Here is an 18,887-nt window from a genome sequence, read left to right on the forward strand (position 1 = left end):
AGCATACTCGCTACTTTCATATATATGTAGAAACAAATAACACATTGTAGTTGAATGCAATTTCAGAAATATGTAAATGTAAAGAAGCATATAAAAAAAAATAAAAAAAAAAAGACCGTTTTTGTTGTAGTGTCATAGGCTAGGCTATAGATATCTAGGAATATTGTAGGCTATAGATATCTAGGGGCCAGTTTGTTATTTGTTATATATAATTGTATACTCACCGGCTAACATACAAAATGCAATTTATCTCTCTGCCGAAGTGCATTGAAAAAGCGAAAATGCATTGACAAAGAGTTAGTCCTAAAGAACTTAACTTATATAGGGTTAATCCTAATAGACTTCCACCACTCTCAGGGCGTGTTTGGTTCACCTCTTTTTCACTCTGAAATCGGAATCGGAATAGACGAATTCATTTGTTCGTATTTGATATGCGGGATTCCCATTCTAATTTTGATTCTCGAGTGGATGGAAATCTTCCAAATTATTTCTTTTTCCAATTCGGCTTTCTATGTCTGATTGGAAATTGAATACGTACAGAATGGATTTGTTCGGATTAATTTTAACTTTTTTAAGCTTAATTTTTAATTAAAACATAAGCTTAAGTTTAAAAATTATATTTATAAATCAAATTTTAATTTGAACTTAAATTAAAAATTAAAATTCAATCAAGCATTTCGAATCTAATTTATAAAATTCAAAGTTTTATTCAAGTTTTGTTTAAAATTTAAATTAAATTTATAGATTCAAATTGAAATTGAAATTATAATTTTAAGTTTGAATTTGAATAAATCACAATTTCGTTTTATATTTTAAATTATTCGTTCAATTTTAAAATTTACTTTTTTTAAAAAAAATATGTTTAAAATTTTGACATCATTTCAAAATTTTGATGTAATTTTTTAATATTTAATTTTCAGTTTGAATTTAAACTAATATATTAAAAAGATAAAATTGGCATATTAATCTGATTATCTTTCTAATATCTATCTGAACCAAATACTGATAATGAAAATTGTTCATTTCTATTCCAATTCAGGTGATGAACCAAATAGAATAAGATAATAAATCATTCCAATTCTGTTTTCAACTTATTCTTATTCCGATTTCGATACCGATTCCGACTTCGAACTAAACCCGCTCTTAGGGCTTGTTTTGTTCAAAAGTGGAATTAGAATGGATAATGGAATGTGAATGAATTGGAATGCTAATTGGATTGACCCACTCCCCCAAGACGTTTGGTTCATTTCTGGATTGGAAATCGGAATGAATTATTCCTATTTCTTTTTTTTCTTTTTTTTTTTGAGAGATAGGTAGCAGGCTACCCGCCTCGTTTATTTCACTTAGAAATAAACTTAGCTAGAAATGTGAATCAACTAGGATTCGAACTTGGGACCTTGGATATCAACCACCAAGCCCTTTGCCACTTGCTCTAGGGACGGTCGATAATTATTCCTATTTCACTATTTGGTTGATACAAAGTAAAAAAATAATAGAATAACATAATACTAATTTTACTTTTAATTATAATTTTATAAAACTATCTAAAATTTATAAAATAAAAATTAATACTACTCTCAAGTTAGAGCTAGGCCAAAAAAAGGAATTTATTTTAAAAATTTTTATGCAAGAAATTACGAAAAAATGCATAAATTTTTTTGAATAAAATTATAATAAAAAATAATATATCATGTTTTTTTAATGATGAGAAAAGAGGGAAGAGATCGGTCTTTTTAAAAAGAGGGAAGAGATCGGTCTTTTTAATGATGAGAAAAGAGGGAAGAGATCGGTCCAGGAAGAGAAATGATGGATAAGATGGAAAAACGTTGGGCTGGGCTTGAGAAAGGAGTGTGGGCTTAGGATTGAAACTTCAATCCGGGCTTTGAGACCGGAATCAATTAGTAAGTTAATAGACCATTCCCATTTCGATCCGGAATGGAAGTCCCAAACCGATTCCTGTGAACTAAACAAAATTAGCAAGATTTGATCAAACCGATTTTCATTTCGGATCCAGAATGTATGAACCAAATATGCCCTTATAGGCTGCCCTCGATCGAGAGACACTGCACAACAAATGATACTTTGTCTTGACCCAAAGTAGAAAAATCCACTATGGCACCTATCCAAGCCTCTAGTAACCACGGATTCAAATCTTCTCCAGTGAAGGTTAGTGGTTTCGACTCCTTGAACTTCTCCAATCAAGGTAATGTCCCAACACATGGCGAAGGCGGAGAAGAGGTGCAATAGTGGCTTAAAGAGAAGAGGTGCAATAGTGGCTTAAAGAGGCGAGCATTCTGCCCTATGGCAGAAGGCCTGGTTAGGCCGAGTCACATTCGAAATAGCGGGAGGTCGCGTTGTGCCGAATCATATTCGAATAAGCGTGAAGCTAGGTGGGCCAAGTCACAATTGAAATCCGTGGACGCTGTATTTGTACGCTTTAACTGAATTAGTTGCATCTTTCTAACAGCTAAATTTTTTGGAATTAATGATTAGTGCCAACGATACAACAAGTTCACCATGCGAAGTCAATTGGTATTATGTCATGCCCGGACTCCAGCGGAAGCCTACTTGGCGCGTGCACAGACCCACCGTGCACAAAGGACCCCCGATGCACACAAGACATTTACCACAAAACAAGCAAAAAAGAGAGGAAGGAAAATAATCCTAACATGATAATCAGAATATAAGTACTAAACTATACAATAAGTTGACATTCATTAAAGGGAAAATAAGTTACTATACTAAAGATACATCTATCACAAGGTATACATTAAGTTGCAACAAAAGGATACATCTCATGGACATAAAATAGTCTCTCTATACAAAGTGATCTAAAACACCTTTCATGATTAAAACAAAAGAAAGGTGTCCACATAGGCAACAACACCCAAAATGTTCTAGCTAGTCGCAACTCACTTGCCGCAATCTCTAGCCTCTCCTACAGTGGAAGGCTTTGAAAAAAAAAACAATAAACACATAGGGGTGAGAACTACTAAACAATAGTTCTAAGTGGGTAAGCTGCCGACAAAAGCGAATTACACCACTAGGCCAACTGAGGCAAAAGTAGAAATAGCTAAATATAGAGCACAAATAGAGTCAAGCACTAAAAAGTTTTAGTACTACTATGCCTCTAAATAACTTTGTCATTTAACATGTATGGAGTCTACACTATCACATGTACAAATATACAATGTCATGCGCTAACTAGTTGTGATGTCCAACATTAAATCTAATTACAATTACCCAATCATCGAGGACTTACACAAGGTATAGTTCTGACTTGTGCGGTGCCTAATGGTCCTGTGATAGTCAACATTTCCCCGCTATGACTAAATCTCGCCCATGGCAATCCACTTCGGCACCAAATCCCGCACAGGTGAGCATGATGTCCCAAAGGCTTGAGGTCAAAATGGCAACCTAAGAAGGGGGGTGAATTAGGTTTCTAAAATAAAAAGCTAAATAATCAAGCAATTTGAAAACTCGAAACAAATAATAAAGGAAGAGTTTACAAAAATGCAAACTCAAAGATGAACACAATCGATTTGTTTCGAGGTTCGGCACTTTGCCTACGTCCCCGCCAACTCCTCAACACAAGAGATCGTTGGATCTCCACTAGATGATGTTTTTGCAGGCAAGCACTAAGCCTTCATACCAACACCTTCTTCTTTTCAAGCTCCAAGACTTTGCTCTTCTCTCTTTTTACAAGATTAAATCTCACTACAAATTGCACTAAAGTTTAGAGAGAGAATTGAGAGCTAAGAGTATTAGAAATACTGAAATTTTTAAGCTCAAATAAACTTTCTAAAAGAGGCTGAGAAAGGCCTAAAAGCCATCTATTTATAGCCTCGGCCAGCTCCAGACCGTTGCACTTTCGGGGGCCCTAAACCTGATTTCGGGCACCCAGAAGTTGTGCACGCGCACTGCGCTTCCAGCTGCCAGCCAGACATCGTGCGCTGCTTTTCTGGATTCGTACATTCGGACCATCAGAATTTGTGGGCGCCCAGGACACGCGCGCTGACTTTTCTGACAAAGACAAACGGCGTGCACTGCATTCTCTAAGCGGAATCATTTGGGATTCCAGAAGATGTGGGCGCCCAGATTTCCAGCACGCGCGCCGCCTACGCCGTGCGGTGTAAGAACTTTTCGGGCCGATCCGTCGTACTGTCCGGAACACGCAACCTGTCAAGTCAAACAATTCAGTCACCCTAAACTGACATTTGGGCTCCAAGATTAGGTGCAAGAATATCTATACCACTCGAACAGTAAATAGGCAGGATCCAAAAACGCATGAGATTCGGATCCACTTTAGGGCGCCCAGATCAGAGTTCAGAAACAGTAACTTGATAGAAAACTGATTTTGAGCAGATTTTGAATAAAATAAAATCCTATGCACCTTATCACAAGTTAGAGATTTGTTCGAATGAGCTATAAAGTAATAAGCGGAATAGATTAAACTTAGCTAAAAAATTCTCACTCTAAAGATATTAATCAAATTAAGAATAGAGAGAGTGAGTTTATCTACTTGACAAAGGAAGCAAGCATAGCTTCAAGTGGTGAAGGTTGGTGCTAGAAGATTGCCCATCTTGAGTCCTTTTGAAGATAGAGAGATCTAAAACACAAAACTCAAAAATAAAAGATTAGTCCAATAATCGTAATTATTTGTTATCATCAAAATCTAATGAAAGATTAGGGTCACTGGGCCAACAATCTCCCCCTTTTTGATGATGACAAATAATGTGATATAATATTCAAATGAGTAGAGAGCAAAAAAAAAAATAGAATACTCCCCCTAAATATATGCATATAACACAATCAAAAGTGTAAGCAACCATATAAGCATATATCAAAAAGTGAATAACGAGGTTCACATCACATAGTCATAGCATGATATATCACATCATAAATTCTCCCTCTTTGTCATCACAAAAACAAGCATAAAGGAGACTAGCAAAAAGTGTTAAAAGCATAAAATAGAGCATAGAGATAGCATAAAGGAAAGCATAATGGAGTAGAATAGATCTAGTCATCCTCTTCATCCTCTTCATCATCGTCCTCATGACCCGTGGGCGAAACCGGTGGAGGCATAGTGGAAGAAGATGGTCGATCAATGTGGGGTCCATACGCGGCATAAAAGGCACTAGAAGGTCCAAAGAGAGAGTCCATATATGTCTTGATGCCGGAAACATCCGTTTGTAAAATATGCATATGTTCTTCCATCCTATCAAGTCGATGAAAAACTTAGTTTTGAAAATCCATAGGAGGAGGAACATCTATAGGCGGAGGCACAACGGGTGGCGGCTCAACCGGTGGAGAGGGCGCTCGTGGTGGCGGCTCATGAGGCATAGGATCATCCGCGGGGTCGGCATTGTCATCACTATCTTCACTGGGTTGATCAATCGCATATTTTCTTACCCAAATGGCATGACGATTTTTCTTGAAGCCAAGGATAGAGAAGGTAGCCGTAGTGATGGCGGAGGGGTACTTCATCGGCCTGACGTTATAAAGATCAAAAGCTATGAACTCGAGGACGACGGTGAGCAAAGAGCCATAAGGAAGTAAGCGCGAGGGATGAGAAGCGGCGGCGGCCATGTGGCGAATGATGATATACCCCAAATTAACTCGGATTCCCACAAAGAGATGATAAAGCAGAAAAAGATCCATCTTTTGAACGGTGGTATGGTGACCGTCCCGAGGAAGAACTACTTTAGTAAGAAGAAAGTGGGCGAGGCGGTGAGGGAAGGAAAGATGAGAGCAATCTTCTCTTGAAGTAGAATCTTCACAAAGAAAATGATTGCGGAGTTGCGCCTCGGAAAAAGTAGAAAAGTTCCAAGTATTGGTTTGGTAGTAGCGAACGCCGTCATTTGGAATGTTTAAAACGGTGTGAAGAAGGATAGGAGTAATGGCAAAAACACGTCCCCGGTAGCGGGAAGTAATAGTAGTAAATTCGGAATTAAAAGTAGCATTTGCATAAGAAGTCCTAATTAGGTCCGGATAAAAAGGTCACGAATTTTGAACAAAAAAATCCCAACCTACTTGTGTGAGCCTATCCAAAAGTTCATAACAATCAAAATTTAGATGATGAATGTTACAGCAAGGTTGAATGGGACGACCTAAAAAAATTTATCTTGAGCCTCCCTAGAGATAAAATTAAAAGCATCAAAGTCATCATTTGAATAATCTCTATGTGAGGAAGGGCTACTAGATGCATTTTTAATTCTAGGCATTTTTCAAAATTTTTTTTTAATTAAAAGAAAGCTAGGGTTTATGCACAAAAGAAAAAATTTTGAACAAGATGCAAGATCTAAGATGCTATGATGTAAATCTAGGTAGAGGATGAGATTTGGTTGCAAAAAGTACAAGCAATTTGTAAAAAAAAATGAAAGAAAAAAAAGAGCAAGGTTAGGGTTAACAGGTTGCAGGAAGAAAAAGAAAGAAAGAAAGAAAAAAAAATGGAGAAGAAATACCACAGATTGAGGAGAAAAAAAGGGAATCCGAGTGCTGGAGGGGTGTGGGCCGGAGCAGGCACGGGCTAGGTGCCGGAAGTGGGCGACCGGAATGGGAGGAGGAAGAAGAAGAAGAGAAAAGAAAAAAAATTTGAAAAACGGGGCTGTCAGGTTGTTGGGACGACAAAGGGGCCCGTTCGCGGGTTTTCGGCCGCCGGTGCGAGCCAACCAAACCGCTCACCCGGATCCGAAAATCGGTAACCCGCTAGGGCGGTCAAATCGGCGAGGTGGTCAAACGAAGTTTCGGGCGTGGGTGCGAACCAAAGCGGTCGCCCGGATCCGAAACCCGTTAACCCACTAGGTTGGTCAGGCGGGCTATTGCGGTCAACGCAGGTTTCGGGCGCCCGAAAATTTTCGGGCGCCCGAAAATTTTCATCCGAAATTTGCAAAAAGCAAAAAGGGTTTCCGACAAAACAAAAGGCGAGGGAAAATAAAATAAACAAAATAACAGTCAAACAAAACAAAGAAAATCAAGCACATAAATCAATCATTCCTAATTCTCTTCTAAGTTGAGTGAACCTATCCTCACAAAGTGGTTTAGTAAAAATGTCCGCTAATTGATGATGGGTGTCCACAAATTGTATAGTGACATCTCCCTTTTGAATATGATCTCTAATAAAATGATGTCTAATTTCAATGTATTTAGTTCTAGAATGTTGAATAGGATTTCTAGATATGTTGATGGCACTAGTATTATCACATTTGATTGGAACTTGTTTTAGATGCACTCCAAAGTCCTCAAGGGTTTGTTTCATCCATAAAACTTGTGCACAACAACAACCTGCCGCGATGTACTCGGCTTCGGCGGTTGAAAGTCCAACCGAATTTTGCTTTTTCGAAGACCATGAGACTAAGGAGTGGCCAAGAAATTGACAAGTCCCACTAGTACTTTTCCGATCAACTTTGCACCCGGCAAAGTCGGCATCCGAAAAGCCAATGAGATTAAAATTAGTGCCCTTGGGATACCATAACCCTAAGTTGAGAGTCCCCTTAACATATCTAAGAATTCTCTTTACGGCCACTAGGTGTGACTCCTTAGGTTGGGCTTGAAACCGAGCACACAAGCAAATACTAAACATAATGTCCAGCCTACTTGCGGTAAGATAAAGTAAACTATCAATCATACCTCGGTAGAACTTGATGTCAACATCCTTGCTTTTTTCGTCCTTGTCAAGTTTAGTTGAAGCACTCATTGGAGTGTTTGTCTCTTTTGAGCTTTCCAAACCAAATTTGATTAGATCTTTTGCATACTTGGCTTGATTAATGAATATTCCATCATTCATTTGTTTAGCTTGGAGTCCAAGGAAGAATGAGAGCTCGCCCATCATGCTCATTTCAAACTCATTTTGCATTAGCTTAAGGAATTCTTTACAAAGAGATTCATTAGTAGCACCAAATATAATATCATCAACATAGATTTGTACAATGAGAAAATCTTTATCCTTAATTTTGATAAATAATATGGTGTCAACTTTTCCTCTTGAAAAATTATTTGAAATAAAAAAAGTGCTAAGTCTTTCATATCAAGCCCTAGGAGTTTGTTTTAAACCGTAAAGTGCTTTTGAAAGCTTAAAAACGTGATCCGGAAAGTTATGGTTTTCAAAACCGGGTGGTTGCTCAACATAGACTTCTTCGAAAATATATCCATTTAAAAAAGCATTTTTTACGTCCATTTGAAATAACTTGCAGTTCATGTAAGAGGCAAATGCCAAAAGAATTCGAATAGCTTCAAGTCGAGCAACCGGTGCAAAAGTTTCATCAAAATCAATCCCTTCAATTTGGTTGAAACCTTGGGCCACTAGTCTAGCCTTGTTTCGAACCACAACACCGGATTCATCTCGCTTGTTTCGGAAGACCCATTTAGTGCCAATAACGGTATGATCACTTGGTCTTTCCACAAGCGTCCAAACTTTTCCTCTCAAATTGGTTGAGTTCTTCTTGCATCGCAATGAGCCAATTTTCATCATTGCTAGCTTCAACAAAATTTTTAGGTTCAATTTGAGATATGAAAGCCAAATGGTCACAAGGTAATCTAAGAGAGGATCTTGTTTTGACCTTTTGACTTGGATATCTAATGATGGAGTCCTTGGGATGATAAGTAGCAAATTTTCACACTTTAGGTAGAGGAATGGGTTCATTCTCTTTAGAAATGAACTTCTCAACTTCCTTAGATTGTTCAACTTCTTGAGGTGTGGAGTTTATATTTAGCTTCTCAAAATCAAAAAGGTCATCTTCATAAGAGATATCCTTTCCTTTATATTCTTCAAAGAGAATATGCATACTTTCCTCTATTATTAAAGTTCGTCGATTATACACTCGATAAGCTTTACTAGTAGAGGAATAACCCAAAAATATTGCTTCATCGGATTTAGCATCAAACTTTCCCAACTTGTCTTTTGTGTTCAAAATGAAACGTTTACAATCAAAAATTTTGAAGTAACCAATATTGGGAATGCTATTATGCCATAATTCGAAAGGAGTTTTCTCAAGAATTGGTCGAATTAGAACACGGTTCATAATATAGCAAGCCGTGTTTACAGCTTCGGCCCAAAAATATTTAGGCATCTCCCCCTCAATTAACATAGATCTAGCCATTTCTTGGAGAGATCTATTTTTGCGTTCAACGACCCCATTTTGTTGAGGTGTTCGAGGGGTAGCAAATTGATGTTCTATTCCCAATTTATTGCAAAACTCTTCAAAGTTGCGATTTTCGAATTCACCACCATGATCACTTCTAATTTTGAAAATTATACAACTCTTTTCATTTTGAACACGATAGATAAAGTCCTTGAAGGATTTAAAAGTATCATACTTGTGTTTTAAAAATAAAGTCCATGTGTATCTAGAGTAATCATCAACAATTACAAAAACATAGTTGCTTCCACCAAGGCTAGAAACATCAATTGGTCCAAAGAGATCCATATGAATCAATTCCAAAGTCCTAGTTGTGGAGACAACATTTTTGGATTTAAAAGATTATTTTACTTACTTTGCTTGAGCACAAGCATTACAAACCTCACCTTTGGCATAGTCTATTTTAGATAAACCTTTTACAAGTTTTCTTTTAGATAGTTTTGAAAGAGAATCCATACTAGCATGTGCTAACCTTTTATGCCAAAGCCTAGATTCGTTAATTTGAACCGAAAAGCATTTTTCTCCTTCATGTGAGAGTTTGCCTAAATCAACGGTATAAACACTTTTGGATCTAAAGCCCATAAAAGCTATCTCATTTGTAGATGGATCAAGAATGCTACAATGAGATATTTCAAACTTTACAAAATAGCCTTTGTCACATAATTGACTAATGCTTAGTAAATTATCTTTAAGGCTATCAACTAAAAGAACATTGGAAATATTAACCTTTTTATCACCGATTGTGCCGATTCCAATGATCTTTCCTCTAGTGTTGTCTCCAAAGGTGACAAATCCTCCATCTTTCATTTCAATTGATTTAAACTTAGTTTGATCCCAAGTCATGTGTCTTGAGCATCCACTATCTAAGTATTATTTGTCACTTGCACCTTTTGATTGGAGACACACCTACAAAAATAAATCAAGTTTTTAACTTTGATACCCAAGTGAGATTGGGTCCTTTTGAGTTAGATAAGCCTTTCACAACCCAAATTTGGTTTAGGATTCTTCTTATATTTACAAGATGATATATGATGTCCTTTAATATTGCAATAGGAGCAATGTAAAGTTGGGTTTTGATTTGTGCTTTTAACAAAAACCTTTCTTTTAGTTTTTGTCAACTTAACATTGTTTGGATTAGGAACATATCCTATTCCAAACTTTTTGAAGTTTACAACTTGACTTCCAAGTATCATATTTAGATATTTGGTTCCACCAACAAATTTCTCAAGAGTTTTCTTAGACTCACCTAAGCCAACTTTGAGTTGTTGGTTTTCAACTTGAAGTTTTTCAAGTTGTTTGTCATAGTAAAGAATTGGCTTAAAATTTTAACCTTCAACTTTTCTTTTTAATACTTCATTTTCATGTATGAGACTACAACATGTCTCATTTGCTTGTTTGAGCTCTTTCTTCAGTAAAGAGTCCTCATTTTCAAGTATTAAAGAAGGATTTGAAGTTGAAAATTTTAAGTCGTTTACTTCCATCTCTAATAAAGCATTTTGCTTTTTTTGAGAGATGTATATTTTGGACCCAAACTTTGTAGATCATCATATAAGGAAAAGAAAGCTTCTAAAAGTTCATCATAACTTAAATTATTCACCTCATCTTCAAGAGCCATAAGACATAGAATTGAGCTTTGCTTCTCAAGGCAAATTTGGGCAACTTCGTTTTCCGATTCGTCATCGCTAGACTCGTCGGGGGCGTCCCAATTTAGTGCATTGAAGGCTTTTTTTTTCTTGTCTTTCTTAAACGCCTTGCTTGGAAGAGTGCATTCACTTTTCAAATGCCCCAGTTAATTGCAATTGTAGCAAATGATCCCTTTCTTGAATCATTCACCTTTGAACCCATCTCGTTTAGGTCTCCTCAAGTTGCGCTTCTTGATTAGTCAATCGAGCCTTTTTGAAATCATGGCGATTTCTTCGCTCGAACCTTCTTCGCCATCTTCACTATCGGAAGCAATGACTCCCTTAAGTGCAAGGTTTTTCTTTTTCTCGGGAGCCGCTTCGTTGTTATATTCTTTGAGGCATTGTTCATGTGCCATGAATGATCCGACAAGTTCATCAATCTTTACTTTGTCCAAGTAATGAGCTTTTTGGATAGCCGTAACCGTAGGTATCCAACTTCTTGGTAGTACACGAAGAAGTTTTCGTACCAAGTCCGATTGAGGAAAATCCTTACCTAAGGCTTTCAAGCTATTTATAATGTTAGTAAATCTTGTGAATATATTCGAAATGGATTCACTTTCCTCCATTTTGAATAGTTCATAACTTGACATAAGCATGCTTATTTTAGATTTCTTCACCCTAGAAGTACCTTCATGAGTAACTTCTAATTTATCCCAAATCTCTTTAGCCGTTGTGCATGTAGAGATTCGATGAAACTCTTCTCTACTAAGAGCGCAAAGGAATGAATTGATAGCTTTAGCATTCAATTGAAAGCGAAATTTTTCGGCTTCATGCCATTCCGCTCTTGGTTTTGATGGAGTGATATAACCACTTTCGATTATATCCCAAATATCAAAATTTAGAGAGTGAAAGAATATCTTCATTCTAATCTTCCAAAAAGGATAATCGGTCCCATCAAAAAATGGTGGCCGAACAATAGATTGTCCTTCGATATTCTTTCCCNTGGATGCCATTCTCACTTAGAATTTTAATCTAAATAATGTGAGACCTCGCTCTGATACCAATTGAGGATCAAAATGGCAACCTAAGAGGGGGGGTGAATTAGGTTTCTAAAATAAAAAACTAAATAATCAAGCAATTGAAAACCCGAAACAAATAATAAAGGAAGAGTTTAGAGAAATGCAAACTCAAAAACGAACACAATCGATTTGTTTCGCGGTTTGGCACTTTGCCTACGTCCCCACCAACTCCTCAACACAAGAGAACGTTGGATCTCCACTAGATGATGCTTTTATTGGCAAGCACCAAGCCTTCACACCAACACCTTCTTCTTTTCAAGCTCCAAGACTTTGCTCCTCTCTTTTTACAAGATTAAATCTCACTACAAATTGCACTCAAGTTTAGAGAGAGAATTGAGAGCTAAGAGTATTAGAAACACTGAAATTTTTAAGCTTAAATCAACTTTCTAAAAGAGGCTGAGAAAGGCCTCAAAGCCATCTATTTATAGCCTTGGCCAGCTCCAGACCGTTGCACTTTCGGGCGCCCTAAACCTGATTTCGGGCGCCCTAAACCTGATTTCGGGCGCCCAAAAGTTGTGCACGCCCACTGTGCTTCCAACTGCCTGTCACACATCGTGCGCTGCTTTTCTGGATTCGTACATTCGGGCCATTAGAATTTGTGGGCGCCCAGGACACGCGCGCTGACTTTTCTGACAAAGACAGACGGCGTGCGCCGCATTCTCTGAGTGGAATCATTTGGGCTTCCAGAAGATGTGGGCGCCCAGATTTCCAGCATGCGCGCCGCCTGCGCCGTGCAGTGTCAGAACTTTTCGGGTCGATCCATCGTACTGTCCGGAACACGCAACCTGTCAAGTCAAACAATTCGGTCACCCTAAACAGACATTTTGGCGCCCAGCTTAGGTGAAAGAATATCTGGACCACTCGAACAGTAAACAGGCAGGATCCAAAAACGCATGAGATTCAGATCCACTTTAGGGCGCCCAGATCAGAGTTCGGAAACAGTAACTTGACAGAAAACTGATTTTGAGCAGATTTTGAATAAAATAAAATCCTATGCACCTTATCACAAGTTAGAGATTTGTTCAAATAAGCTATAAAGTGATACGAGGAATAGATTAAACTTAGCTAAAAAATTCTCACTCTAAAGATATTAATCAAATTAAGAATAGAGAGAGTGAGTTTGTCTATTTGACAAAGGAAGCAAGCATAGCTTCAAGTGGTGAAGCTTGGTGCTAGAAGATTGCCCATCTTGAGTCCTTTTGAAGATAGAGAGATCTAAAACACAAAATTCAAGATAAAAGATTAGTCGAATAATCGTAATTATTTGTTATCATCAAAATCTAATGAAAGATTAGGGCCACTAGGCTAACAAGGCTAACTCCGGAATGCCAGCTTATAGGGAGCGACCCTCACGAGCTTGTGCGAATGAGCACAATGGCAAACAAGCGTAATCAATTGCATAGGAATTCCGTTCGTCATGTCTAAAACATGAAATGTCAACTAACGCCCTAGAGGTCGAGTATTATGTCATAATATCAACCTTAGTTGTTCATCTAAGTTAAATGCAACAACACACTTAACTCTACATCTTGTCATTAACATGCAATATGTCATATTTACCTTTATCTATAACAATCATAATTATTGATGTGCAAGGTCAAATCCAAAAGTTCCACTAATCATACAGTGTCTCATATGATACCACTACTCATCTCTGACATACATACCTATATTTGTATAAGAAAACTTGATATTACAATACAATGGCATATGCTATAATATAAACTAGTGTAGTGATTCGCGCGTTGCGGCGGGTAGATAATATTCGATATTTAACTTTAATTTTTGTACTAAAATTTTTTTTTCCTTTTCTTTACACTATAATATTCGACTATTTTCATTACTATCATACTTCCAACATAGAGAACAAATAAAGAGAAAGGAAAATATAACTATAAGAAAAGAAAATTTGATGTATAGATAACCTAAAGAAATATTTGAGATCTTGTAAAAAGAGCTATAGAAAGACAAAATAGTAAATACATAAGAAAAATTAAAAAATTTTAAATAACAAACAAATGAAAGTAGAAACCGCTGAAACAATAGTAATAGGAGCAACTACAGATACATGAAATTTAGAATTGCAGGAGTTGAAAAGAACCTGCAAAAGTTGGCTCAAAGAAAAACCAGTAGTCTGTAAAGAATGACGGAAAGAATGAAATAGAACAAATAGAAAAAGTTTTAAAAAATGTTACTAACAGACTATCCCAAAAATATACGACTGCAGTAGTACAAAAATTGATAGTAGCAAAACAAAAACATAATATCCTTTTGCAATCCAGATATGCTGTAGAAGAAATAGTAGCTACAATAGGTCAAGTGAAGCAGCAATTTATAAAATTAATTAGAATATATAAGCTGCAGAACTTACAGTCAAAAAGATAATTTTAAAAAGAAATAGTAAAATAATATCATCACAAAAAAATAAAATATTCAACAAACAAATGAAGAAAATAATAAAAATTAGTTACTGCACATATTGCTTGCAATTATTTTGCAATTGCCATCATATATATATATATATATATATATATATATATATATAGAGAGAGAGAGAGAGAGAGAGAGAGAGAGAGAGAGAGTCCAGCTAAGATACTATCGATAGCACGAAGCATTTGGTGCTATAAAGTTTTCTGCCGTTAGATTTACCTCTTTTATCATTTTCATCGGTTCGATTATACTANTTTTTATCCGTTCGATTATACTATTCAACTAATCACCCACTCAACCCTAGGGGGGCCACATCATCCTAACCGCACATCTTTTAATCCAACGGCATAAAACTTAATATCACCAAGTCATTAGTGCTATTAATAGTATTCCATCCAGCCTAGTTCTATATATATATATATATATAACAACGACATCGAAGAATCGTTGGTAGAAATTTTTCTTTTTTTTTTTTCTCTTTACAGCTTGATATTCTCTCTTTTTTTTAATGGTCTTATGCTTGTTAATTTTTTTTTAATGGACAATTTATTTTGTCATGCTTTGATTGTGTAATACCTAAATTTATAATCACTTAGTTAATGTTTAGAATTGGTATTCTTAACAAACTAAATACATATACAAATTTTTTCGCGAAAAAATTATATATAAAAGCATTATGATTAGCACAAAAAAAATTTAAAATAATTATTGCAAAAATATTTGTAAATTGGCAACCAAATTAGATTTTGTCATATATATAATAGCACGACGATCAGGACTGGGGAAAATAATAAATTTCTAAATTATTCACAGCAACAAATTGGTAGGCAAAAAAATAGTATATACATAAATATTAGATAATAGAACTTACAAATTTGAGCCAATCAATACACGTATAGTCAATTTTATGAGATAAAGTAAAATTATTCAGTATTTTAAAAAAATAATAATAAGTTGTCACGCCCCGGGGCTGATTTTAAAAACCTTTTTACAATCCATTTAATTTTGAAATTTAGAGTTGCGGAAGACGTGCCATTTTTTTTTTTCTTGGCCCACGTGACGTACAGACCTGCCACAAATACAAAGTTCCTCTGTCCACTCGGACAGAGTCTCCTTTGTATTTGCACGGCGTACCAACAACATCAACAGGATCACAACCACAATCTACAATTACCAATCAACAGCCATTACATGATATGCATTTTCATACAGCTAACGATCCTTAGAGATGATGCATGCCTCTAAGCACTCCTTAGGCGCTGGATGATACAATGCACAGTACAACAATCATCCTATTTAAAAGTGCTCCCCACCCGGAAGCTTTATTTTTAAACTCTAGTTCAATCATCCATGAAAACCATTCCAAAATCTTTTTAAAATTGTTTCCCACACGGAAACTCTATTTTAAAAACCAGCTACCTCGAGGGGTAGAAAACAACAATGCGTAAATCCATAAATGCGAGAACCAAAAACCACAGATCCACAATTATCCGTTCACATGCATGAATAATGAAAATATCCACAAAACCAATCCACGAACAGGCAAACAATCATAGAGATTATCTAACTGAACCATTTATTAATAAACTACTAAATGCGAAAATAAAAGTAACCTGGGTGACAGTCGCTACGGCAAGCTAGCTAGATCGTCCTCTCGTCGTGCCCAAAAGCCAACTCCTTGCCCGAAATACCTGGGGGAATGGGGGGAGGGTGAGAAACCGCAACCATGGTTTCTCAGTGGGTACGACAGAGCCACGAAGGCAAGTCGTAATCACCGGAAACCAAAGGAGATAGATAAACGAGTATATATGCTGATATGAAAAGTCTACAGTAGCTACAATAGATAAATAAGAAGCAATAAACAAACCTACTACTGTATAGATAATAATGCAAAGAATGCCTCAAAGTACTGAACAGAAACTGTACCCAATCTGTGCCTGCTGTATTGGTCCGCAGACCTCAAGCGCTGCCTGTCACTAACTGCACCGACCTGATCCATCCGCCCCGCAGGACGACCTATCCGGATAAGTACACCTCCGATCGGTGGCCAAACCGATCCGGTGTCATGAATACCCCCAAGTGCTGTGACTAAGTCAATGCTGGTATGCTCAAACAAGAACCCGGCTAAAGCCGGTGCCTAGGCCGAAGCCAACAAGGGCGTACAACGCCAAACTGTAATAGATGCTAGGGCGTACAACGCCGAACCTCGATCAACCAGATCGAAACACATGACAAGAAAGTCGATGTGTTGCTTGGACCCAAGGTCCACAGAGATACTGAAATACAAATGCATCCTGCTCTACATGTCTATCAACTACTAACCAAATGCAATCAAAGAGGTACGATATACGAAAGATAAGCAAACAATGACATGTAGAGACTAAAATACTGGAATAGAAAAACAGGAGAAGGAGGTGAAACGCTCTCACCGACTACCAGCTCGAAGCACCCACCTGTCACTGTCGCGTCGGGACACTGGGTACGCACAGAGTCTACCGGACCTAAGAAGATCCACCAAGTCAGTATCCAAACCACTAACCCAAAGCACGAGACTCACAAACCCCCACACAAGATCCCCGAATCGGTTTCCCAAAACCGATAATCGTAACTCACCGGAAGTCCCGAAAACCACACCGGGACGCCGTCGGGACCCACTAAGTGTCCCGAAACTCACCGACTCGTGTCACGAGTCACCTGCTGCCCCAAAACACTCCAATTTGGATGTTTTGGCAGCAAACACAAGATAACACCACTACACAATTATTGTCGGATAATTGTACGAATCCGGGTTCCCGAAAGTGTCTAGTTCGACACCGGAACCCACCGTCGCTCACTTATCATGGCCAACCCCACAAGATGATGATGGTGACCAGCCAACAAGGCTCGGCGACAACTAACAAAGCAACTAAACGAGTTCAAAAGAAATCCGAATCGAATCCGCGTTCTTTCGACGAATTTTGCCGAAAAACGCACTGAAATCAGCTTTTCGATTTCCGCAAAAGCTAACGGATCATGGACAATCAGTCCAGAGGTCATCACACACACACATGCACTGCCCACAGTAGCCACAAGGTGCATAATTGCACAAAAGCCCCTATGTTTACATGAAATCCATCATTTTATGTAAATCGGGCGACTCCTATGACTCGTTCTCACAAACTGAGGACTTCTAAGTTCCGCCGAGACACGTACTGACAGGTCTCGACGTGCCGGAGGCCATGCTCATGATCCCGAGCACAACGGCTCGCTGTGGGAAGCGCGGGAGCAACCCGAAGGTTCAGCGAATAGTGCGCAGCCACGGAAAAACGCACCGAACAGGACTAACCGGACACTGTTGATCCAAAATAAGGTGAGCACCGTGATCAGCACTGACCAGCGGTCACCATGCTCACCTCTAGAGGCATCGGAACAGCCTCGGATGGCCGGCAAAACACGCACAAATACAAAATCACAGCCAAAAAGGCTGAAACGAAGCGACATCGCCGAAACAGCGAAACGGGGCCTTCCCGACAGAAACCAAGGTGAGCACGATGATCAGCAACTTGCCAGGATCATCGTGCTCCCTTCCGTAGAGATCGGGAAGCCCCGGGAAGCTCGGAACAGTAAACCACCTAACTAAGCCCTATTTCGGGCTTGGCCGGAGCAAGCTTGCTCCGGCCGGCCTTCGGCGGCACGGCGGCGCGCACGGCGGACAGGAACAGGTGCGGGGGAGGGGAAGAGTGAGGTGCTCACCTCAGTTAGCGGCGGGGAGTGGCGGCGGCGTCGGGGAAGCAAGCTCAGCCCGCACGAGCTCCGGCTCGGGTTCCACGGGTAATGGCGGCCACGGCGGCGGCCAAGGAGCTCCGGGACGGCGGAGGAGGGTTGCAGGAGGCCGGAGAGGTGCCTCGGGTGCGGCCCCGAGCGGCGGCGTTGCCGCGAAGGAGACGTGTGCTTGCCTCGGCCCGAGCGAGTCTAGGGCGGCTGCGGCTGGCTGAGGCGGCGGCGGCGGCCCGCAGCGGCGGCGGTGACCGGCGGGGAAGGTCGCCTAGGCTCCGGGGAAGGTGGACGAGGTGGTCTCAGGCGGCGGCCGCGCGCGGCTAGCAGATGGAGTCCGGCTCGGCCAAAACTGCCCTAGCTAGCAACAGGGTGCTGGGGCGGCGGCGGCAGCGCTCCGGGGAGCCGGCGACCAGTGGGGGAAGCTCCGACGGTGTCGGGGAGATGCCAGCAAGGTGTAGGGAGGGAATGCAGCCTCGGCCAAGGCTCCAAACCGAGAATGAAAGAGAGAGAGATGGAAAAAGGTGGCTGAGGAGGCTGTGGCCGGCCGGAGCTCGGCCGGCGGCGGCCGGGAGGCGCGCGGCTAGGTCAGGGGTGGCGAAGGAAGGTGGCTAGGGTGCGGCTAAGGTCTAGGGTTAGGGTTTCCCTTGCAAAACCCTAAAATACCTTATATATATATAAGGTGCAAATTGCGGAAAAGCCCCTCAAACTTCAGTGTTTGATACTGAGTCCCTCACAGCGCGTGTAAAACGTGAGAATACCCCTCCACGTGCGATCTCACGCAAAACGGTACATAAAATGTTGCGACTTTTGCGAAATTACCGTTTTCCCTACACCGACCTCTCCTCGATCAACGTGCATCTCTG

The sequence above is a fragment of the Ananas comosus genome, linkage group 13 (assembly GCF_001540865.1).
Source record: "Ananas comosus cultivar F153 linkage group 13, ASM154086v1, whole genome shotgun sequence".
Taxonomy (NCBI): Eukaryota; Viridiplantae; Streptophyta; class Magnoliopsida; order Poales; family Bromeliaceae; genus Ananas; species Ananas comosus.